We start from the raw sequence: 12791 nt of genomic DNA, 5'->3' as shown, positions 1-12791 counted from the left end.
GGCTGAGCACATAACAGTGAACCAACACAGCACTTCTGGGATGAATGTACCATTCCCACAGGCGAGGTCCAGCCCCTTGGCTGCCAGTTTGCAAGCAGGCTCTGGGCTGGTAGGGCCTGAGCAGACACACAGGGGAAGGAACGAGAAATGACAGGAGCCAAGACTTTCCAGCCAGAGAGAAGAGAAGTGGCACACAGTGATGTGGTGAGGGCGGGGGTGCCTTGGGAGGAGGGGCTCAGGATGCTGAGCAAGCTCCCCCCTTGCTAGGTTAGCCCTTAGCCAATGTCTCTGAAGCAAGAAGCCCCAGCTGAGAAATGCTTTCAGTCCTGGAGAACTGGGCATGCTTGTACTATTTTTTATGATTGTCTCTGCTGTCACCAGGTAATTGCATGTGGGAGCAAGGCCTTAGACTGAGTCTGCTAGAGCCTGCCCGTGTCCATTGCCAGTGCCCCCGACAGGCCAGACTGACTCTGCCTGGCACCCAGGCTCCTTCCCATGGGAGAGGTCCCAGTAGTTGTGCTACCCCCACACACGTGGAGGGCGGAGGCACCAGTAATTAAATCAGTGACCTTTAGTCCCTCTGGTGCCTACCCAGCTGCGTTGTGCATAGTTCCTTCTAAGGACACATGTCTCAGAATCCCTATTAGATACATTTCTGGTTACAAATCAGGCTGAGGAGAGAATTTTAACCAAAACAACTCCTGCTTCTTTAGAGTTGAGGCAACTGAAAAGGTGGCAGCATCTCATTCCTTGTTTATATTAAACAACACCCTAGGTAACACTCTCCTGACACATCTAATTGTGTTTTTCAAAAGCTCTGGAAGAAGAAAAGCATAGTCAAATCTTAACCAGCATGTGTACAATTATTAATGAATGCATGTACAATATGTGTGTGTGTGAGTATATATATATATATATATATATATATATATATATATATATATATGTTTTTCTCTCAGAAAAGACTAGCTGTGGGTGAAAAAGATTACAGTAAAATTTGAGGAATTTAATTTGATGACACATTACTTCACCACACACTTGCAGTGGGAGACTTGCTATGTTTCAGTTTTCATCTTCACTGGTGCCCCACCCAGAAATTACTTTCCATATTCTGGTGCCCCACCCAGAATTTACTTTCCAAATCACTAGGATTTCTGCTACAATAAAGGGTCAAAGGAGTTCAATCTATTCACAGACTGTACCGTCTTATGCAGTTATGGAGGCTGAGTCTGCCGTCACTGAGGTAACTGGATGGAGAGAGGTGAATTTAATTAAACATCTGGAGGATTCCTGGGAGTCCCTACACATCTGCTTTCTAAATGAAATATCCAGAGGGCTTCTAGAACTTTGACGTTTATATCGAAAAACATTTTTGGAAGCCCTAGAGTTGAATCTTTGCTCAACTTCGGAAATTCCCTTCATTTCTCCATGAAGCCTGGGGCCTCTGGGCCATGTAAAACTGCTACTAGTGTTTGTTCTGGGGAGGTACTTGCACTTGAGATGGGTTGGCAGTCATTTCTCTACTTTGTTCTTTAAGGAGAGTGAGGATGAAAGCTTGTTTTTGTTTAGGGTCTTGGCTTGCTTTCATTTGAGACACAGGAGAAGAAAGGCCAAAGGAAGTGGAATGAGGTCAGAGCAGTAATTGGCGTAAGGAATGGCTCCTCCAGCCCTCTGAAATGGGCCTTCGCAGGTCAGCCTGGAGATGGAGGGCAGCGCGAAATCTGGAAGACTCCTTGGCATGTTTGCATGCGGGAAGAGCCTGACTGGTGAATGGGCTGCAAAATGAAGCAATGGTCCAGAATGACTAAGGTCAGGGGTTCTAAAATCCTGTGTCTATTGGGATCAGACCTGAACTCTTTTTTAAAAAATTATTGAAGTATCATTTATTTATTTATTTATTTGTTTGTTTGTTTATTCATTCTTTTATGGCTACACTTGAGACATAGGGAAGTTGCCAGGCTCGGGGTCAAATCAGAGCTGCAGCTGAGGCTTGTACCACAACTGTGGCAATGCTGCATCCTTAACCCATTGAGCGATGTCAGGGATTGAACCTGCATCCTCATGGAAACAATGTCAAGTCCTTAACCCATTGAGCCACAATGGGAACTCCCGAAGTACAGCTGATTTACAATGTTGTGTTTAATTTTTGCTGTACAGCACAGTGATTCAGTAATACGTATTCTTTTTCATATTCTTTTTCATGATGGTTTATCACCGAATATCGAGTCTCATTCCCTGAGCTATACTGTAGGACTTTGTTTTTTATCTGTCAGGCTGGTACTTTAAATAGGGTAAGAAGGAAGTGTGGCAAATTGGAAAGTCTAGGCTTGGTCCTAAGGTGGGGCCTTGATTCAGCCCCAGCCAAGTGCCATCCAGTGAGAATAGAGGTCCAATATTGCGAAATGTCACTGTTTTTTAAGAGAAACTGGAAATCCTGCTTTTGAATGCAAACTTCTGATTTATTGAATGTTAAGCAACTGATTTAAAAAATGAAACCTTACAAGGGTCATCAAAGTATGTGCCGTCAGTCCCGGGCCACAGTTTGCTGTCTCTAGTTGGGATAGTTTCCTGGCTCAAAGGCAGGGTGGTTTTCTCCAGGTCTTTATAATGCACGAGTCCCTCAAGTAACAGAGTTTTTTTAAGATGTATGTGACGAACACTATCCAGGGCTTGGGATGGACGTGGGAATAGATGAGTATAAGGCAAAGTCCTCATCTTTAGGTTAAATTCCTGAGAGGGAAACAAAATGAACACACGTTTCTTTTTCCTACAAGTATCTTTGAAGCACATTCTATGAACACCTGACATACTGGTGCATGTAGCTTATTTGCCCTTTCAGATTATAAACCCTTTTCCTCTACAGGGGCTTACAGGATAAATTAAGGTCATAATGAAAAATCAGAGGTGCGGAAATTGCGGCAAGACAATAGGGTAAAAATGCCAAAATGGCAAAGCAAAGTCTATGGGTTTGTGGGTAACTTGCTGAAAGGGGCTTGCAGAGGAAATGACCTGAGCGAAAGTGTGGTGAGTGAGCAAGTAGGTGTGTTTGGGAATGTTAAGGAGACTCCTTTGCTGGTGGAGTGAGGTGGCTCTTGGAGGAGGAGATGAGTGATGAGGAGGCCTTCCAGGCTGATGGCAAGGAGAACATGTAGGGAAGGAACAGTGTGAAAGACTCAAGACAGATGGTGGTAGAATAAATAGTGCTAGGAAACGAGGTGGATGTGCGGGCCAGAGAAAGACAATGGTTAGAAAATACTCCTAGAGTTGAAACCTGAGTACTTGGTAAATAGGGTACATTCATACAGAGTCTGTACCAGGAGTACACACATACACAGACACACAGACACACACACACACATACACACACACACAGTTTTTTGGCAAAGAAATAAACAGTGACTTAAAAAATTTTTTACTTTATTGAAGTATAGTTAATTTACAGTATTGTGATAGCTTTGGGTGTACAGCAAAGTCATTCTGTTTTATATATAAATATACATTTATATTTCAGATTATTTTCTTTTATAGGTTGTTACAAGATATTGAAATTTGTTCCCTGTGTTATATAGTAAATCCTTGTTGCTTATCTATTTTTTTGTATAGCAGTTTATATCTGATCATCCCATTTTCCTAAGTTACCCCTCTTCTACCCCTGTTCCACCTTGGTAATTTCGTTTTCTATGTCAGTGAGTCTCTTTCTGTTTTGAATATAAATTCTTTTGTATTATTTTTAGATTCCACATATAAATGATATTATATAATATTTGTCTTTTTCTTTCTGACGTCTTTACTTAGTATGAGAATCTCTAGGTCTATCCATGTAGCTGCAAATGGCAACATTTCATTCTTTTTTGTGGCTGAGTAGTTTTCCATTGTGTGTGTGTGTGTGTGTGTGTGTGGTGTGTGTGTGTGTGTCTTCTTAAACCAGTCATCTGTTAATGAGCATTTAGGCTGCTTCCCTGTCTTGGGTATTGTAAATAGTACTGCTTAAACATTGAGATACATGTTTCTTTTTGAATTAGGCTTTTCATCTTTTCTGGATATGTGCCAGGAGTGTGATTGATGGATCATATGGTAGCTCTATTTTTAGTTTTTTAAGGAACCTCCATACTGTTTTCCATAGTGGCTGCACCAATTTACATTCCCACCAACAATGCTGGTGGGTTCCCTTTTCTCCACACCCTCTCCATCATTTATTACTTTCAGACTTTTTGATGCTATTCATTATGACCTGTGATATGATATTCATTCTGAGGTGATATGTCATTATAGTTTTGATTTGCATTTCTCTAAAAATTAGCAGTGATGAACATCTTTTCATGTGCCTGTTGGCCAGCTGTATATCCCCTTTGGAGAAATGTCTACTTAGGTCTTCTGCCCTTTTTCTTTTCTTTTCTTTCTTTCTTTCTTTTTCTTTTTTTTTTTTTTTGTTAGCATCCATGGCATGCAGAAGTTCCCAGGCCAGAGATCAGATCCATGCTATAGCAGTGACAATGGTGGATTCTTAACCCACTGAGCCACCAGGGAGTTCCTTTCTGCCCATTTTTTAACTAGGTTGTTTGTTGTTGTTGTTATTGAGCTATACGAGCTATTTGTATGTTGTGGAAATTAATCCTTTGTCAATTGGATCATTTGCACCTATTTTCTGCAATTCTGTGAGTAGTCTTTTTGCTTTGTTCATGGTTTTCTTTGCTGTGCAAAAGTTTATAAGTTTGATTATTTCCTGTTTTTCTATTTTTTGCTTTTATTTCTTTTGCCTTGGGAGACTGATTTAAGAAAACATTGCTATGATTTATGTCCAAAAATGTTTTGCCTGTGTCCTCTTCTAGGAGTTTTATGGTGTCATGTCTTATATTTAAATCTTTAAGCCATTTTTAAGTTTATTTTGTATATGGTGTGAGGGAGTGTTCTCATTTCATTGATTTACATGAAGCCATCCAGGTTTCTCAGCATCACTTGCTGAGGAGACTGTCATTTCTCCATTGTATATTCTTGCCCCCTTTGTAGGAGATTAATTGACTATAGATGTGTGGGTTTATTTCTGGGCTCTCTCTTCTGTTGTGTTGATCTGTATATGTCTGTTTTTGTGCCAATTCCATGCTGTTTTGATTAGTATAGCTATGTAGGATTGTCTGAAGTCTAGGAGGCAATGCCTCTAACTTTGTTCTTTTTACTCAGGATAGCTTTAACAATGCTGGGTCTTTTGTTGTTCCATATACATTTTTGGATTCTTTGTTCTAGTTCTGTTAAAAATACCATGGGTAATTTGATAGGGATTGCATTAAAACTGTAGATTACTTTGAGTAGTATAGCCATTTTAATAATTCTTACAATTGAAGAACATGTGCTATCTTGTTTGTTGCATCACCTTCAGTTTCCTTTAACAGTGTTTTATAGTTTTCAATAAGTCTTTCACCTCCTTGGTTAGGTTTATTCCTAGTTATTTTATTTTTCAGATGCAATTTTCAACGGGATTGGTTTTTGTACTTTCTGATGTTTCATTGTTATTATAAAGAAAAGCAACAGATTTCTGTATAATAATCTTATATTCTGCTGCCTTGCTAAATTCATTTATTAGTTTTAATAGTTTTTGTGTGGAATCTTAGGGTTTTCTACATAGTGTATCACATTGTCTGCAGGTAATGACAGTTTTACCTCTTCCCTTCCAATCTGGATAACTTTCATTTCTTTTTCTTTTCTGATTGCTGTGGCTAGGATTTCCGATACTATGTTGAATGTAAGTGGTGATAGTGGTCATTCTTGCCTTGTTCCAGAATTTTTTTTTTCTCTTTAGGGTCACACCTGTGGCATATGGAAGTTCCTAGGCTAGGTAGCGGTTGAATCAGGGCTTCAGCTGCTGGCCTATGCCACAGCAACGAAGGATGTGAACCACAACTGCAACCTACACCACAGCTCATGGAGTGCCAGATCCTTAACCCACTAAATGAGGCCAGAGATCAAACCCACGTCTTCATGGATACTGGTTGGGTTCACAACCTGCTGAACCACAACAGGAACTCCTTGCTCCAGATTTTAAAGGGAGGGCTTTCACCTTTCCATTGTTGAGTATCATGTTGGCTGTAGGTTTGTCATAAATGGCTTTTATCATGTTGAGATATGTATCTTCTATACACACTTTGGTGAGAATTTTTATCATGAATGGATGTTGAATTTTATCAAATGCTTTTTCTGCATCTGAGGAGATGATAATGTGGTTTTTGTCTTCCCTCGTTAATGTGGTGTATCACATTGTTTGATTTGTATATGTTGAACCATCCTTGCCACCCTAGAATGAGCCCAGTTGATCGTGGTATATGATTCTTTTTATGTATTTTTGGTTTAGATTTTCTAGTGTTATGTTGAGGAATTTTGCATCTATATTAATCAAAGATATTAGCCTATAATTACCTTTTTGGCAGTGTCTTTGTTTGGTTTTAGTTTTGGGGTGATGGTGGCTTCATAGAATAGCTTTGGGAGCATTCTCTCCCTTTCAGTCTTTTGGAATAGTTTGAGAAGGAAAGGAATAAGTTTTCCTTTGTATTTTTAGTAGAATTCCCCAAGAAAGTTGTCTGGTCCTAGGCTTTTGTTTGTAGGGTCTTTTTAAAATTACAAATTCTATTTCATTTCTAGTATAAATCTTGGTCTGTTCAAATTAGTTATTTCTTCTTGGCTCAGTTTTGACAGGCTATGTGTTTCTGGAGACTTGTACATTTCTTCTAGAAGGTCCAATTTGTTGACATTTAACTGTTACATAGCATTTTCTTAAGATTTTTGTTTGTTTGTTTTTTGGGGGTATCAGTTACATCCATTTATGTCCTCTTTCTTATCTTCTTGGTAAGACTGCCTAGAGATTTGTTGATTTTTTTTTTGTCTTTTTATGGCCACACCTGCAGCATATGGAGGTTTCCAAGCTAGGTGTCTAATTGGAGCTATAGCTGCCAGCCTATGCCACAGCTACAGCAATGCCAGATCTGAGCTGTGTCTGCAACCTACACCACAGCTCATGGCAACACCAGATCCTTAGCCCGCTGAGCAATGCCAGAGATCAAACCCACAACCTAATGGTTCCTAGTCAGATTTGTTTCTGTTGAGCCACTACAGGAACTCCTGTTGTTTTTTTTAAATAAAAAAATCAGTTCTTTGTTTTATTGATCCTTTGTATTGGTTTTTTAATCTCTATTTTATTTATTTTCTCTCTGATCTTTATTAAGTTCTTCCTCTGCTGACTTTGAATTTTCTTTGTTCTTCTTTTTCTAATTTTTTAATGTGGTAGGTTAGGTTATTTATTTGAGAGTTTCCTTATTTCTTGAGGAAGGCCTACATTGCTAGGAACTTCCCTCTTAGAAATGTTTTTGCTGCATCCCATAGATTTTGTAAGGTTGCATTTTCATTGTTGTTTGTCTTGAGGTATTTTCTGAATTCCTCTTTAATTGTTGACCCGTTGGTGTTTTTTTTAGTAGTATGTTTTTTAGTTACTATGTGATCATTTTTTTCCTGCATTTTTTCTTTCTGTGGTTATTTCTAGCTTCATACCATTGTGGTCAATGAAGATGCTTGAAATAATTTCTAGCCTCTTAACTTCATTAAGGGTTGTTTTGCATCCCAGTATATGATCTATCCTAGAGAATGTCCCATGTGCACTTTAAAAATATATATATATTCTGCTTTTTTTAGATGTGGCATCCTGTGGATATCAGTTAAGTCTAATTGTTCTATTTTGAATTTAGGATCTCTGTTGCCTTATTGATTTTCTGTTTGGGATATCTATTCATTGCTGTCAGTGAGGTGTTAAAGTCTCCTACTCTGATTGTATTCCTGTCACTTTCTCTCTTTGTCTCTTAGTATTTGTTTTGTTTTATACATTTAGGGTCTCCTATTTTGTGTGCATATGTCTTAATGAGTGTGATGGTGTCTTCTTGTATTGATCCCTTTATTATTATATAATGTCCCTTCTTTGTCTTTATGGACTTTGTTTTAAAGTCCATGTTGTCTGATATGAGTATTGCTACCCCTGCTTTCTCATCATTTCCATTTGCATAAAATATCTTTTTCCATTCCCTCACTTTCAATCTATGTGTATCTTTCACGTGTAGACAGCATTTTATAGGATCTTCTTTTTTCCCCAAACAATGACTTTTTGATATCTTGAGATTTATAGGTACCAGAGGGATAGCTGGGTAGAGGGGTCCTGAATAAACTGAGAACTTATGAGAAAAGTTGGAACTAGAGAGACATATTTGGGAGTGTTTTTTATCACAATAATGAAGTTTGGGGTAGGTAGGATTGTTAAAGAGTGGTGGAGAGAAGAGAGCCCAGCTGATGGAAAACTTTGGAGAGTACTGCACTTAGGATGTCAGATAAGACATATAGAGGATAAGAAAAAAAGCCAAAAAAGGAAGGTGTAGTAACAGCCCCAAATGCAAATGAGGGCTAAAGCAGGGTGGACCCAAGAAAATCTAGCAACTGAGTCTTCAAGAACTCTCCAATGAGTGGTTTCAGTTAGGTTGGGGTGAACAGCAGAAGTCAGGGTGCAAAAACATTTAAGAATGAGTGGGTGATGAAGAATTAGCAATAAGCCATAAAGGAAACTTTCTTTAATTTGGACAGGAAAGGAAAAAAGAGGGCACTTTTGAAACAGCACTGATGAACACTCATGGACTGTAATGGGAGCAGGTGATAGTCTGGAATATTACTTGAGGATGTGGCTTTCCCTTATATGCTTGTACCCTAGACCTTTCCCTGACTCAGGTAGCTCAGCCCTGTAGTATGCATAGCTTCAGTGAGGGGTTGCTGCAGCAGACAAAAAAATTCTTAATATATCATCAATAACTTTGGGTGAACTTGAGGATCTCTGGTTTTAGGACTAGATAAAGGCCCCTCTGGTTAAGGAAGGAGGAGGGTTGAGGTGAAGTGAGAAGTGCATTAATACTATATCTCTGAGAAAGGGACCCTGCTCTCTGCAGCTCTGTGATGGTTAATTTTACATTTTCAATTTGGCTAGGCTATGGTGCCCAAGAATTTGTCAAGCACCTGTCTGGATGTTGATGTGAAGGCATTTTTTTTTAAAGATGTGGTTAATATTTATAATCAGTAGAGTTTAAGTGGAGCAGATTACCCTTTGTAGTGTGGATGGGCTTCATCCAATCAGTTGAAGGCCTTAAAGAGTGTGGACTGAGGTTTTCCAAAGAAGGAAATATACTTCCAGACTCAGCATAAAAACCTTGCCTGAGTTTCCATGTTTTGTACTCAAGCCTGCAAGATCAACTCTTATCTTAATTTCTAGCCTGCCAGCCCTGCCTACAAATTTTGGGCTTTACAGTCCCCACAATCACATGCACCAATTCCTTAAAACTGGTCGTTATATCTCTCTATCTCTGGGGTGTGTGTGTGTGTGTGTGTGTGTGTGTGTGTGTGTGTGTGTAGAGACATAGGGGTATCTATCTGTATCTTAATCTGTCTCATGGGCTTACTAATACAAGCTTTTTAAAACTTTCGAATGGATTCAGAGATCCTGAGCTAATTGGAGACTTTCCTAAGTGTAAGACCCCAAAGGAAAAAATGGTAACTGAAAGGAGTGAAGTAGGAGTGACAAAGACAATGGTGAATTAGGAACCCAAGCTCCTTCTAAAAGGAGTGACGTCCCCTCAACTCCCGGCAAGGGTTGCCATGTAGGAGTGCAGTCTGGTGTTATCACATGATAGGATTAATTCAGGGAAGCCAAAATTCAAATTATTATGAGAAATCACTCTAGAAAGGGTTTCATAGAAGTAGATTTTGAGCACTCCTATAGAAGTGCAAGCTACGCAGAAGTGTAGGAATTACTGGATTTGAAGCCATTTAAAAGAAACATGAGCCCCGTTTTTCCACAGGGACCTCCCTCCCCAAAGTGGAAAATGGGTCTCGTGAGTTTGAGTCTCTCTGAGGAAAATAAACAAAGCTAGCTTTGGTCAACTGAGGCATTTGTTTTTATTTAATCACTAAAACGTTTCCTTTTTTAAAAGGAAGGAGTGAAGAGAGCTCACCTTCTCACTGATTTATGTCATAATCCTGTCAGATATATTTTTAGAAGTCTTTAAAGAAATATAGAGTTTCTTGAAGACAAGGTAACTTCCTGGAACTTCAACCAAAGTTATTTCTGACTTGCTACTTTCAAAGGCTATCAGAGCTCACAAAGCAGAGAGGAGCAGGAACAAACAACAAAGGTGAAAATCAAGCCCTTGCACGTAGGAGGCAGGCTTGCTTGGAACATGCGATTATGTGGCAGGAGGTATGGATGTGAATCACAAAATTGTATAGCAGTTTTTTCCTTAGGAAAAAAGGTTCAGTGAAACAGACCAACCTGTCATTGAAAGTGACATGAATGCTGGTTAGTATTATTGAACCAAAGAAAGCTCAACTGATTATGATTTTTTTTTTTTCTTTTAAAAAGCAGCTAATTGCCAAGGATGTATTTCCCTTGCTTTTCAATGCATTTTGATGTTGGAGTGAATTTGATGATTCATGTAATTGAACAAAAACATGTGTTATTACATAAGAGGAGGAAAATGATTAAACTATCACTTGGGTGTCTCTTATTTCCTAGTTCCTTATGCAACATGTGAAGTACCTTGAAACGTTCTATTCTTTTAAGAGTGAAAAATATCCTTTGACCGCAATGGTTTTAGGTAGACTCTTTGTACTCAGAATTCAGCACCTCAAATAACAATTCCCTAATTCTGGAAACTTGCCCTGGAAAATGCTGAGTGCCAGATGACACGAGGCTTGTCAATAAGGACAATAATTACTAATGCAGTGAGTGAAATGCTTATGGTAGATGCCACTAGTTTCAGGGCCACATGACTGTAGACGGGGTCTCTGGGAACTATGCTTTGCTGGATCTTATTTTTCTCCCTGTTCATCTTGCTCTTCTAGAAGATTGCAGCATGAAATAGGATAGTGGTTCTCAACCTTGGCTGCACATCACCTGGAATCACCTGGTGGAAATTTAGAGTATATATTAACACCTGATTCTATCATCGGAAATTTATATTTAAATTTATATTTAATTGGTCTGAGTTGTGGCCTAGGAATCAGGGTTATTTTTTAAAGATGTTAAACTATTTCTAATGTGCAGCCAAGGTTGGGAGCTACTGCCCTGTTACAGAGCTCAGTAAATTGTGAATTATAGAGTGTCAGAGCTTCCTTGTTTTAAAGATGGGGCAGCTGATGCTCAGAGAGACCCAGTGCTTTGGTCAAAATCACACATCTTTATTAAAAGCTGTGTGGTGTCTAGAACCCACCCCAGTGTTCTTTCTGTCACACTCTACTGCGCAGGCTTTGGTTGATTGGCTGGTGAGAAAGTCAGGACTTAGAAGTGCTTGTGAGTAGTCGAAATACTGTGTAAGGAGCTAGTTAGTCCTCCTATATATAGGACCCGCCACAAGTTCACCACTCAAAAGTGTTGTTCTGGGGTGTAGTCTAGATGGAGTCAGGTCTCCTAGCCTGTTTGGACTTCGTATTTGAGGTTAAAATGCTCTCCAAGGGAGGCAGGTGTCTACAGATAATAACCGCTGTGACTAAGTTCTGCTCTTTGGTAAGGTCCTTTGTTCTTGCGGACTGCCATGCCCGGCCTTTGCTCAAAGCAACCCCTAAGGTATTTTTGTTGTTGTTGTTGTTATTCTGCTGGCGTCAATCATTTCGTCGTCAACAAATGGAGTTGAACTCCTGCCTGAGCTGAGGGTCTTTGCCAGCTGCTTTGAGCAGGAAGAAGATGCAGGACATAGTTGCTGCTTTCAATCAGCATACAGTATATAAATGAGAGATAAGTATCATAGTAAACATATTTTCTTTCTTGGCCAGCATTCTCTGGCAGAACCACTCCTTCTCATTCTCAGTTCATATGTTAAGTGAGCAGCCCCACCTCTAGATTTATGGCTGGGAGTAACCCCAGCCTTGGCCAAAATAGCCTGAGACTAAGGGGTGGGCAAATGACTCGAGTTCAACCACTCAGGGACAGCCCCACAATTACAGAGGCCCTGGAGAGGTTCCAGTCTATGGAATGACTCCAGTGTTCCAGGGAAGGCAGAGCTGAGGTTGGAGAGACAGGAGCTCTGGTCCAGGACATTCTTCGAGCCCTTGGATTCAGCCTTGCCCAAAGTTCCCTGACTTTCTACTTCCCTTTTTTTTTTTTTTCTTCTTGAGCTACTTTGAATTGGATTTTTCTCTTTGTCAACTAAAAGAGTCCCAAGACATGGATTGAATTGTTTGCACAGTTAGCTCTCATTCATCTCTTGGACGTCAAACCCAGCTGAGGTTTTTGGCCAGAATGAGTGCTGATAAATTGGCTGGGCAGCCAGACCTGTCTAGTGACTATTTTAAGGTCAGTTTCTTTTTAGCAGCTGGTAGGAAAACCTGAGGGCATTCGTTTAGTGATAAGAAGATGAATTTGATTTTTACTGTTAACACCCTCCTCTGATGGGACTTTGGCATCGAGGTAGCCATCCTTGGTGAGCTCCTATAAGATAAATTTACCACCTTTCTGAATATCAACAGGAGGGCCAAATTTGAAGCATCTTTTGATTCTTTAGCTATTATGTATATGGGGTGCAGTTGAATATGTGACTTGAGACTTTTTTAGTTCATAATTCTCTGCTGCAAAATGCTCCATAGTCTTGGTTGTGTCACTGATGGGGTTACTGATAGGCAAACTCAGCCTCTGATTAGGGTATTGGAAAAAAAATATTTTTGAAATATATTTGCTATTTCAAAAAAGCACCAAAATATTCACAATAGGAAATGTCAGAACTGTGTTG

Source organism: Phacochoerus africanus, chromosome 4 (genome assembly GCF_016906955.1).
Source record: "Phacochoerus africanus isolate WHEZ1 chromosome 4, ROS_Pafr_v1, whole genome shotgun sequence".
Taxonomy (NCBI): Eukaryota; Metazoa; Chordata; class Mammalia; order Artiodactyla; family Suidae; genus Phacochoerus; species Phacochoerus africanus.
Note: the sequence above shows the minus strand (reverse complement) of the source record.